Consider the following 12,663-nt stretch of genomic DNA (forward strand, 5'->3'; position numbering starts at 1 on the left):
AGAGATGTTTTTAGCTAGTCTGACTTCTATTGATTAGCAAGAGAGTCTACTATGGCCCCAAAGATAATTGACACAGATACTTCTATTCAGAGCACATACTTAACAAGAGGACAATATGCATATTAAGACACAACTCATTGTTTCTCAGGAAGTAATCAAGGTACAAAGGACAACTGTCAACTGAACGGACAACTGTCAACTGAACAAACAACCAACCATTCTTAGTATAAAAGCCTCCATCCACACATGACCTTTACTCAATTCCCATTCCTAAAAGAATCTAGTAGGAAGGCTATAAGAAACTTTCTCTCACTAATCTTTCTTATTTGCCACCTTAGATTTTAAGTTGCTTCTTGGCTACCAAAATGCCTAGACAGAGTAACTGACAAGAATTCAACTGACAGGTAGTTTGACCAGACCTGGAGGAAGGATTCCTTCAAAGGTAGGTACCTGAGAATTCACAAACTAAGACTTTTGAATAGAGAATCAAGGTTATTTTCTTAAACATTGCATTTCTAGTGATTACTGTAAAAATTCACTGGTAGAACAGCATTTCTAAATGTTCTTTTAGATTAAAATATGATTAGTGATGCCGTTTTATTTTTCTAATCTTCAGTGTAATTTAACTATAAGACCAAAAAAAAATCATGAGATTTCATAGGACTAATACTAGTGAAATCCACATTCTACCTAATTTACCGTGTCTTGATTTTCTCTCCTACTGGCAAATAATTTTTTAACATTAGTGATATCTCCTGTCTACCTGACATTAGTCCTAATATAATTCACTGGATGGGGAGCTGTGTTGCTACTTTTCAGTATGTAATGGTTATATCTAGTTTACTTACATTTTTGGCTAAGAAAAACTCCAAATATAAGAAGGAAGAAAAGATCGGGAAAATCTTTGATCTCCCAGAGGAAAAACAGCCTTGCCCTAGATAAAGTCTTAGATGCAGTGAAACCAAGAACATATGAGAAAAATGTTTTTAAAATAGACTTTCTTCTTTGTATTGTATTTATCTATAAATACGAAAAAAATAAGACTGTAATGCTTCGTTTCCTGACTTACCACTATGTCTGTATTAAGCCACAGAACTTAAGAGTTGAAAAGTCCTGATTCAAAGACTAATTTATTCACTTTGTAGATTTGTGGCTTTGGACAAGGCAATTAAACCTTTTCCTGATTAATTGTGAAGATAATACCAGCTCATCTGTAATTCATAATGATTAAATAAAGGATTTATAGAAAGTACATGCATATGGGAATAAAAGTCTGATACTCTTTTCGTAAAACTGCCAGGGCAGCTAGAGTTGCCCTTATCCTGGGTAGAGAAATAAGATCATCTCCTAAATTCTTTCCAATGATACCAATCTATGTTTCTAAGATTCTGAATTCAATAGGCAATCTTTTAATTATACCAACTATCTATTAGAAATGTAGACCAGCCAGCCCTCAGAAAATCCACACAAAACATTTATATTTGATTCTTAACTACCCTATATGGTTACACTTGAACATGATAATAGATATTTATTAAATCTAATGAGATTTAGCTACATGTTTTCCCTTACTATTCATATCATATTTTGGAAATATTTTTTGAAATTCAAAACCAAGACTTTTATTTATTTATTTTTTAAGCAGGGTGTTTTTACTTTTTTTTTTTTCTTTTTTTTTTTTTCTTTTTTTTTTTTTTGACATGGAGTCTCATTCTGTCTCCTAGGCTGGAGTGCAGTGGTGCCATCTCAGCTCACTGCAACCTCCGACTCCCGGGTGAAGCAATTCTCCTACCTCAGCCTCCCAAGTAGCATGGATTACAAGTGAGCACCACCACAACCAGCTAAATTTTTATATTTTTAGTAGAGATGGGGTTTCACCATGTTGGGCAGGCTAGTATCAAAATCATAACCCAGGCAATCTCCCTGGCTTGGCCTCCCAAAATGCTGGGATTACAGGCATGAGCCACCATGCCCAGCCTTTTTTAACTTTTATTTTAAGTTCAGGGGTACAAGTGCAGGTTTATTACATAGGTGAAGTTGTGTCATAAGGGGTTTTTTGTACATATTATTTCATCACCCAGGTATTAAGCCTAGTACCCTTTAGTTATTTTTTCTGATCTGCTCCCTTCTCCCATCCACCACCCTCCAAAAGGCCCCAATGAATGTTGTTCTCCTCTATGTGTCCATGTGTTATCACTTAGCTCCCTCTTATAAGTGAGAACATGCAATATGTGGTTTTCCATTCCTGCGTTAGTTTTCTAAGGATAATGGCCTCCAGCTCCATCTATGTGACTGCAAAGGAAATGAACAGACATGTTTCAAAAGAAGACATACATGCAGCCAAACAACAAATGAAAAAAAAAAGCTCAACCTCACTGATCATTAGAGAAATGCAAATAAAAACCACAATGAGACACCAGTCACAATGGGTATTATTAAAAAGTCAAAAAATAATAGATGCTGGTAAGGTTGTGGAGAAAAAAGAAAGCTTATACACTATTGGTGGGAGTGTAAATTCATTCACCCATTGTGAAAGACAGCGTGGCAATTCCTCAAAGACCCAGAGGCAGAACTACCATTCGACCCAGCAATCCCATTACTGGGTATATACCCAAAGGAAATTTTTAATTACTAACAGTCTGTTTACCAAAAATGCTGTAGTATTCATTCTACTATAAAATATGTATATAGTAGCATAATTATATTTCCTAACATTAAAAAAGAATTAAAATGTTCTATTATACTTTATATAGTTCAATATATTGTCTACAATTTGCACATTTGTCTACAATTCTAACAACCATGTCTCTCAGTGATTACTTTGTTAAACTGTTCTTCAAAACTGTCATTATTCTGGAACAAATAAAGAGGATCTTTTACGACAACTGAAATGGACATTTCTTGTGCTTACTTTCAAACAATAGCTAGAGGCAATGAGAATGTCCTACCTGAACCTGAGTCTATTAGCTTTTGTGACTTCTTTCTCAATAAGTACTCATGAGTCAGTTGATCCACCTTTATATTTAATTGTAAGTAAACAAATAATTAGTTTGGAGATGGATAGATAGACCCTTTTACAACTGAAGAAGAGAACATACCATGGCACTTCTGATTTCACCTTTCATATTCTCAGTCTTAATACTTGGGTGTTGAATTTTCTTAACATTGCATTTTACCTTTTTCTACTGTTGACACCCTCTGTTTATGCGTATGGCATTTAAAAATAGTATAAAAGGCCATAAAAATATAACTTATTTTGAATGTCTCTCTCTTACATATAATCTAATGTCTGTTAGTATGAGTGTCTCAGAATAGAAAATAAAGATAGAATTTATGGGAGCTGCTTTTTTTAATATTATACTTTAAGGTTTAGGGTACTTGTGCACAACATGCAGGTTTGTTACATAGGTATATATGCACCATGGTGGTTTGCTGCACCCATCAACTCATCATTTACATTAGGTATTTCTCCTAACGCTATCCCTCCCCCTGTCCCCCACTCCCCAACAGGCCCCAGTGTGTGATGTTCCCCTTCCTGTGTCCATGTGTTCTCATTGTCCAACTCCCACTTATGAGTGAGAACATCCAGTGTTTGGTTTTCTGTCCTTGTGATATTTTGCTGAAAATGATGGTTTCCAGCTTTATCCATGTCCCTGCAAAGGACATCCTTTTATATGGCTGCATAGTATAGTATTCCATGGTGCATATGTGCCATATTTTCTTTATCCAATCTATTATTGATGGACATTTGGGTTGGTTCCAAGTCTTTGCTATTGTGAATAGTGCCACAATAAATATACGTGTGCATGTGTCTTTATAGTAGCATGATTTATAATCCTTTGAGTATATACCCAGTAATGGTATTGCTGGGCCAAATGGTATTTCTGGCTATAGATCCTTGAAGAATTACCACACTGTCTTCCCAATGGTTGAACTAATTTACACGCCCACCAAAAGTGTAAAAGCATTCCTATTTCTCCACATCCACTCCAGCATCTGTTGTTTCCTGACTTTTTAATGATTGCCGTTCCAACTGTCATGAGATGGCATCTCATTGTGGTTTTGATTTGCATTTCTCTGATGACCAGTGATGATGAGCATTTTTTCATATGTCTGTTGGCTGCATAAACATCTTCTTTAGAGAAGTATCTGTTCATATCCTTTGCCCACTTTTTGATGGGGTTGTTTGGTTTTTTCTTGGAAATTTGTTTAAGCTCCTTGTAGATTCTGGATATTAGCCCTTTGCCAGATGGATAGATTGCAAAAATTTTCTCCCATTCTGTAGGTTGCCTGATCACTCTGATGAGTTTCTTTTGTTGTACAGAAACTCTTTAGTTTAATTAGATCCCATTTGTCTATTTCGGCTTTTGTTGCCATTGCTTTTGGTGTTTTAGTCTTGAAGTCTTTGCCCATGCCTATGTCCTGAATAGTATTGCCTAGGTTTTCTTCTTGGGTTTTTATAGTGTTAGGTCTTACATTTAAGTCTTTAATCCATCTTGAGTTAATTTTTGTATAAAGTATAAGGAAGGGATCCAGTTTCAGCTTTCTACCTATGGCTAGCCAGTTATCCCAACACCATTTATTGAATAGGGAATCCTTTCCCCATTGCTTATTTCTGTCAGATTTGTCAAAGATCAGATGGTTGTAGATTTGTGGTATTATTTCTGAGGCCTCTGTACTGTTCCATTGGTTTGGATATCTGTTTTGGTACCAGTACCATGATGTTTTGGTTACTGTAGCCTTGCAGTATAGTTTGAAGTCAGATATCATGATGCCTCCAGCTTTGTTCTTTTTGCTTAGGATTGTCTTGGCAATGCAGGCTCTTTTTTGGTTCCATATGAACTTTAAAGTAGTTTTTTCCAGTTCTGTGAAGAAAGTCATTGGTAGCTAGATGGTGATAGCATTGAATCTATAAATTACCTTGGGCAGTATGGCCATTTTCACGATATTGACTCTTCCTATCCATGAGCATGAAATGTTCTTCCATTTGTGCGTATCGTCCTTTATTTTGTTCAGCAGTGGTTTGTAGTTCTCCTTGAAGAGGTCCTTCACATCCCTTGTAAGTTGGATTCCTAGGTATTTTATTCTCTTTGTAGCAATTGTGATTGGTTGTTCACTCATGATTTGGCTCTCTGGTTGTCTGTTCTTGGTGTATAGGAACGCTTGTGATTTTTGCAGATTGATTTTGTATCCTGAGACTTTGCTGAAAATGCTCATCAGCTTAAGGAGATTTCAGACCGAGACGATGGGGTTTTCTAAAAATACAATCATGTCATCTGCAAAGAGACAATTTGACTTACTCTTTTCCTAACTGAATACTCTTTATTTCTTTCACTTGCCTGATTGCCCTGGCCAGAACTTCCAATACTATGTTGAACAGGAGTGCTGACAGAGGGCATCCTTTTCTTGTGCCAGTTTTCCAAGTGAATGCTTCCAGTTTTTGCCCATTCAGTATGATATTGGCTGTGGCTTTGTCATAAATAGCTCTTATTATTTTGAGACATGTTCCATCACGACCTAGTTTATTGAGAGTTTTTAGCATTAAGTGGTGTTGAATTTTGTCAAAGGCCTTTTCTGCTTCTATTGAGATAATCATGTGGTTTCTGCCATTGCCTCTGTTTATGTGATGGATTACGTTTATTGATTCGCATATGTTGAACCAGCCTTGCATCCCAGGGATGAAGCCCACTTGATCATGGTGGATAAGCTTTTTGATGTGCTGCTGGATTCGGTTTGCCAGTATTTTATTGAGGATTTTTGCATGGATGCTCATTAGGGATATTGGTCTAAAATTCTCTTTTTTTGTTGTGTCTCTGCCAGGCTTTGGTATCAGGATGATGCTGGCCTTATAAAATGAGTTAGGGAGGATTCCCTCTTTTTCTGTTGACTGTAAGTTTCAGAAGGAATGGTACCAGCTCCTCTTTGCACTTCTGGTAGAAGTTGGCTGTGAATCCGTCTTGTCCTGGACTTTCTTTTGTTGGTAGGCTATTAATTACTGCCTTAATTTCAGAACTTGATATTGGTGTATTCAGAGACTCAACTTCTTCCTGGTTTAATCTTGGGAGGGTGTATGCATCCAGGAATTTATCCATTTCTCCTAGTTTATTTGCATAGAGGTGTTTATAGTATTCTCTGACAGTAGTTTGTATTTCTGTGGGATCGGTGGTGATATCCCCTTTATCATTTTTTATTGTGTCTATTTGATTCTTCAATCTTTTCTTCTTTATTAGTCTTGCTAGCAGTCTATCTATTTTGTTGATCTTTTCAAAAAACCAGCTCTTGGATTCATAGATTTTTTGAAGGGTTTTTTTGTGTGTCTATCTCCTTCAGTTCTGCTCTGATTTTAGTTATTTCTTGTCTTCTGCTAGCTTTTGAATTTGTTTGCTCTTGTTTCTCTAGTTCTTTTCATTGTGATGTTAGGGTGTTGATTTTAGATCTTTCCTGCTTTCTCTTGTGGGTATTTAGTGTTATAAATTTCCCTCTACACACTACTGTAAATGTGTCCCAGAGATTCTGGTACATTGTGTCTTTGTTCTCACTGGTTTTAAAGAACACCTTTATTTCTGCCTTAATTTCATTATTTAACCAGTAGTCATTCAGGAGCAGTTTGTTCAGTTTCCATGTACTTGTGTGGTTTTGAGTGAGTTTCTTAATCCTGAGTTCTAATTTGATTGCACTGTGGTCTGAGAGACTGTTTATTATGATTTCTGTCATTTTGCATTTGCTGTGGAGTGTTTTAATTTCAATTATGTGGTCAATTTTAGAATAAACGTGATGTGGAGCTGAGAAGAATATATATTCTATTGATTTGGGGTGAAGAGTTCTGTAGATGTCTATTAGGTCTGCTTGGTCCAGAGCTGAGTTCAAGCCCTAGATATTCTTGTTAATTTTATGTCTCATTGATCTGTCTAATATTGACAGTGTGGTGTTAAAGTCTCCCATTATTATTGTGCAGGAGACTAAGTCTCTTTGTAGGTCTCTAAGAACTTGCTTTATGAATCTGGGTGCTCCTGTATTGGGTGCATATATATTTAAGATAGTTAGCTCTTCTTGTTGAATTGATTCCTTTACCATTATGTAATGGCCTTCTTTGTCTCTTTTGATTTTTGTTGGTTTAACATCTGTTTTATCAGAGACTAGGACTGCAGCCCCTGCTTTTTGTTTGTTTGTTTGTTTTTTGTTTTTTGTTTTCCATTTGCTTGGTAGATCTTCGTCCATCCCTTTATTTTGAGCCTATGTGTGTCTTTGCATGTGAGATGGGTCTCCTGAATACAGCACACTAATGATTCAATGGTTCTTGACTCTTTATCCAATTTGTCAGTCTGTGCTTTTAATTGGGGCATTTATTTCATTTACATTTAAGGTTAATATTGTTATGTGTTAATTTGATCCTGTCATTATGATGCTAGCTGGTTATTTCACCCATTAATTGATGCAGTTTCTTCATAGCAATGCTCTTTGGCATGTTTTTGCAGTGGCTGGTCCTGGTTGTTCCTTTCCATGTTTAGTGCTTCCTTCAGGAGTTCTTGTAAGACAGGCCTGGTGATGACAAAATCTCTCGGCATTTGCTTGTCTGTAAAGGATTTTATTTCTCCTTCACTTATGAAGCTTAGTTTGGCTGGATATGAAATTCTGGATTGAAAATTCTTTAAGAATGTTGAATATTGGCCCCCACTCTCTTCTGGTTTGTAGGGTTTCTGCCAAGAGATCACTGTTAGTCTGATGGGCTTCCCTTTGTGGGTAACATGACCTTTCTGTCTGGATGCTCTTAACATTTTTTCCTTTATTTCAACCTTGGTGAATCTGACAATTACGTGTCTTGGGGTTGCTCTTTTCAAGGAGTATCTTTGTGGTGTTCTCTGCATTTCCTGAATTTGAATGTTGGCCTGCCTTGCTAGTTTGGGGAAGTTCTCCTGGATAATATCCTGCAGAGTGTTTTCCAATGTGGTTGCATTCTCCCCGTCACTTTCAGGTACAACAATCAAACATAGATTTGGTCTTTTCATATAGTCCCTTATTTCTTGGAGGCTTTGTTCATTTTGCACTCTTTTTTCTCTAATCTTGTTTTCTTGCTTTATTTCATTAATTTGACCTTCAATCACTGATATCCTTTCTTCCACTTGATCAAATCGGCTATTGAAGCTTGTGTATGCTTCACAAAGTTTTCGTGCTGTGGTTTTCAACTCCATCAGGTCATTTAAGCTCTTCCCTACACTGATTATTCTAGTTAGCCATTTGTCTAACCTTTTTTCAAGGTTTTTAGCTTCCTTGCGATTGGTTAGAACATGCTTCTTAGCTCGGAGAAGTTTGTTATTACCGACTTTCTGAAGCCCACTTCTGTCAACTCATCAAACTCACTCCCCATCCAGTTTTGTTCCCTTGCTTGTGAGGAGTTGTGTTCCTTTGGAGGAGAAGAGGCATTCTGGTTTTTGGAATTTTCAGCCTTTCTGCTCTGGTTTCTCCCCATCTTTGTGGTTTCATCTACCTTGGGTCTTTGATGTTGGTGACATCAAAGATGTTTGATGCAGTTTTGGTGTGGATGTCCTTTTTGTTGATGTTGATGGTGTTCCTTTCTGTTGTTAGTTTTCCTTCTAACAGACAGGCCCCTCAGTTGCAGATCTGTTGGAGTTTGCTGGAGGTCCACTCCAGACTCAGTTTGCCTGGGTATCAACAGCAGAGGCTGAAGAACAGCAAATATTGTTGTCTGATCCTTTCTCTGGAAGCTTCATCCCAGAAGGGCACCTGCCTGTATGAGGTGTCTGTCAGCCCCTACTGGGAGGTGTCTCCCAGTCAGGTTACATAGGGGTCAGGGACCCACTTGAGGAGGCAGTCTGTTATCTGAGCTTGAACACAGTGCTGGGAGAACCACTGCTTTCCTCAGAGCTGTCAGGCAGGGACATTTAAGTCTGCAGAAGCTGTCTGCTGCCTTTTGTTCAGATATGCCCTGCCTCCAGAGGTGGAATCTAGAGAGGAAGTAGGCCTTGCTGAGCTGCGGTGGGCTCCACCCTGTTCGAGCTTCCCTGCCACTTTGTTTACACTGTACATAGAACCACCTACTCAAGCCTCAGCAATGGGAAACTCCTCTCCACCCACCAAGCTCAGCATCCCAGGTCAATCTCAGACCACTGCGCTATCAGCAAGCAAGTCTCCATGGGAGTGGGACCCACCAAGCCAGTCACAGGAGGGAATCTGGTCTGCCAGTTGTGAAGACCATGGGAAAAGTGCAGTATTTAGGCAGAAGTGTACCGTTTTCCAGGTACAGTCACTAATGGCTTCCCTTGGCTGGGAAAGGGAAATACCCCAACCGCTTGTGCTTCCCGGGTGAGGCGATGCCCTGCCCTGCTTTGGCTCACCCTCTGTGGGCTGCACTCACTGTCCAACCAGTCCCAATGAGATGAGTCATGTACGTCAGTTGGAAACGCAGAAATTACCCATCTTCTGCGTTGATCTCACTGGGACCTGTAGACCAGAGCTGTTCCTATTTGGTCATCTTGAAAGCGACTCCAGGAGCTGCTTTTTAAGATCTATTTTTTCCCCTCACTAAGTCCTGAAAAGATTCATGAAGAAAATAGAGTTTGAGCAGATCTTGAATAGATGTCCATATATAAAGAGCTAGCTTTGGATACTAAAAATAATTTTTAAAAGAACATAACTAATAATGCCTATCCAGGCTTGGTTATTTTTGAAAATCATGTGGAATGTAGAAGAGCACTATCCCTTCTATCTGTGAGCTACTCAAGCTGTAAGTAATGGCTCATGTACTGGAAAGAGTATTATCTTGATCTTAGAAACCTCATTTCTGGTCAGGTGCCATTTGTTACCATTTCTGAATACGTAACTAGAGGGTACTGACCAGCATCATCCCCAACCAAAAGTCTAGATATTGCAATATAATAAATTGCATTTGTTTTTCTCTTTCACCTTTTTACAACACAAAAATAATAACTATCATAAAGAAAGCTCAAATTCTTAAAGACTGTTGATGTTTGCTTGATAACTCCCGGAAAATATCAGCCCTGAAACAGAAAAGTTAACACTTCAGGAAACAAAGTTTGTTTGTATGGTTTGGTTTGGTTTAGTTTGGTTTGGTTGGTTTAGAGTCTCACTCTGTCTCCCAGACTGGAGTGCAGTGGCCGGATCTGGGCTCACTGCAGTCTCTGCCTCCCAGGTTCAGGCGATTCTCCAGCCTCAGCCCCCTGAGTAGCTGGGACTACAGGCATGTGCCACCACACCTGACTAATTTTTGTATTTTTTAGTAGAGACAAGGTTTCACCATGTTGGCCAGGCTGTTCTTGAACTCCTGACATCAGGTGATCCACCTGCCTCTGCCTCCCAAAGCACTATGATTACAGGCATGAGCCACCACACCTGATCAGAAATGAAGCTTCTAAGATCAAAATGGTACTCTAAAAGTCTGCACTCTCTACATAAGAATCTAAATGATATTTTTCCAATAAGAATTAATAAACCAATTCCAGGTTATATTCAAGGGACATTAATACAAGGTAAACAATTGATTCATGCATTCAACATACATTTATCAAAGTCATATTATGTGCCAGGCACTGTTCAAAGAACTGGAAATACAGCACAGAAAAGAAAGAGAGTTACTGCTCTCACTGAGCCTACTTTCATGAAGAAGGGAGGCAAATCACAGGAAACAAAATAAAAAAATTGTTTTAGTGATAAAAATAAACTATGAAATAACATAGGATGAAATGATAGAGATTAAAAATGTTAGTTTAGATTGGGTGTTTCGAAAAGCCTTTTCAAAGAGACATCATTTAAGCTGAATAAAAAGAGAAAAAATAACAGCCAAGTGATGATATTGGATCAGAGAATTCTAGACAAAGGTCCACCAAGTAGGGAAGAAGCTTAGCAGGTCAGAATCTGGAAGTGAATAATTGCGAGGGAGAATAAGGTAGGAGCCGGTTCCTGTAGCACCTTCTAAGTGGTGGCAAGAAGTTTGGATCTCATTCAGAAGTCAATGGGAACCCACTGGGAAGTTTAAGGAGGGGATTTGGTGCCTGACTTTTGTTTTTAAAAGCACTCTGTCTCCTGTTTGGAAATAGACTATAGGGGACTAAAATGAAAGTAGAGAGGTTATGTAGTAATGGAGGCCACATCATTTAGTTCATCATATCTAGTAAGACTGAACATCATATTTCTAAATAAAAGTGCACATTAATAGGTTTGTACATTTATAATAACATAATATTTATCTTAAAGTATATTATGTTCACACTTTTCATCAATAATCACCATGGCTCTATTGCACAATGGTTTATTATCTTAATTTCAGTAATTTTATATGTATTATTTCAATCAAATAACACTGTTTAGAAGTGAAAATTTAAAAGCACTATATGAATGAAATGCATTTTTGTTAATTCAACATACTAATTGATAATTCAGAATTTAAAAATTATATTTAATATATTTAAATATTTAACAGTTAAATTTCACTTATTTGAAAAGTTTTAACGTGATATTTAAGTTAATAGAGTTTATTTTCACAACAAAACTATGACCAGAAATTCTGTTTTGATAAATCAGAAAATCATTTTTTAACTCCAAGATACTATCAGCATTGGTTATTATTATTAATTTCTTAGTCTTAGCATATATAAAAAGAAGTTATCATATACGTCTTCTCGAACATGAAAGACCTAGAGATGCACACATATATGGAAAGAAGTAAATATAATTTAAAATAATATTCAACATAGGGTTATGTTGTTTCCTCTCATTTTTCTGATGCATGTTCCATATACTATTATATTTATATATTATATTATATCAAAACTTAATTTTTAAAAGTTCCTGGAGTCAAATAGGTTTAGAAATAGAACTAGAAATATTAATTTTTTTGTTTTGATTTAGCTGCAGAATTTCTCAGCATCTTTAAAATGTCATATGAATTTCATGCTCCAATGGAGGAATATAGAGTAATATTTTTCATTATTAATGCTAGACTTAAACCCCATGAGCACATGCATCATATCTGTTTTGTACATCTTTGAATTCCCCAGCATCTAACACCCTTCCCAGGACAAAGCACCAGTATAAATGATAAAGTAAGAAAACAAAAATGAAAGGAGAAGAAGAAATAAGACCTAATGTTTGACAGATCAGTAAGGTGACTGTAGTTTATAATAATCTATTGTATGTTTCAAAATAGACAGAAGAAAATAATTTGAATGTTTTTAGCATAAAGACAAGACACATTTAAGGTAATGGATATCCCAATTACACTAAATTGATCTTTACAAATTATATTAATGTATTAGATTATCACATGTGCCCTGAAAATATGCACATCTATTATACATCAATTGAAATGGATGTATATGAATGTAATGGATGTAAATGAAATATAATTTTTAAATGGAGGGAGACAGAAAAATAGGAAGAACAAAAACAAATTAGAGAAAAAAGGAAGGGAAAGAGAAGGAATTAGAAGAAGGAAAATTAACAGCACAACCGTTGTAGAAAAAAGACATATTCCCTCAAAATATATTTTGAAAAACATGAGGAATGCTAAACATTTGGAAACATAAACAGTGTGCCCAGGGCAGGTGGAATGAGGAGAGCTGATGGAGGTTGGGAAGTAGGAAAATTTTATTAATATATATAACTAATTTAAAGCATTTTAAGGACTTC

The 12,663-nt window shown here is 36.8% G+C and overlaps 1 protein-coding gene across 2 annotated transcripts in view; it reads left to right on the top strand.

Annotated features, from left to right (window-relative positions):
- The first annotated feature begins 227 nt into the window (after positions 1 to 227).
- Positions 228 to 12,663, top strand: part of LOC105477335 (mucin 7, secreted) — a 61,333-nt gene continuing 48,897 nt past the window's right edge. For both annotated transcript variants that reach the window (XR_011620591.1, XM_071092672.1), the window contains exon 1: positions 228 to 442. The gene's annotated coding sequence lies outside the window, so the exon portion shown is untranslated. The remainder of the gene's footprint in view (positions 443 to 12,663) is intronic.

The sequence above is a fragment of the Macaca nemestrina genome, chromosome 3, assembly GCF_043159975.1.
Source record: "Macaca nemestrina isolate mMacNem1 chromosome 3, mMacNem.hap1, whole genome shotgun sequence".
Taxonomy (NCBI): domain Eukaryota; kingdom Metazoa; phylum Chordata; class Mammalia; order Primates; family Cercopithecidae; genus Macaca; species Macaca nemestrina.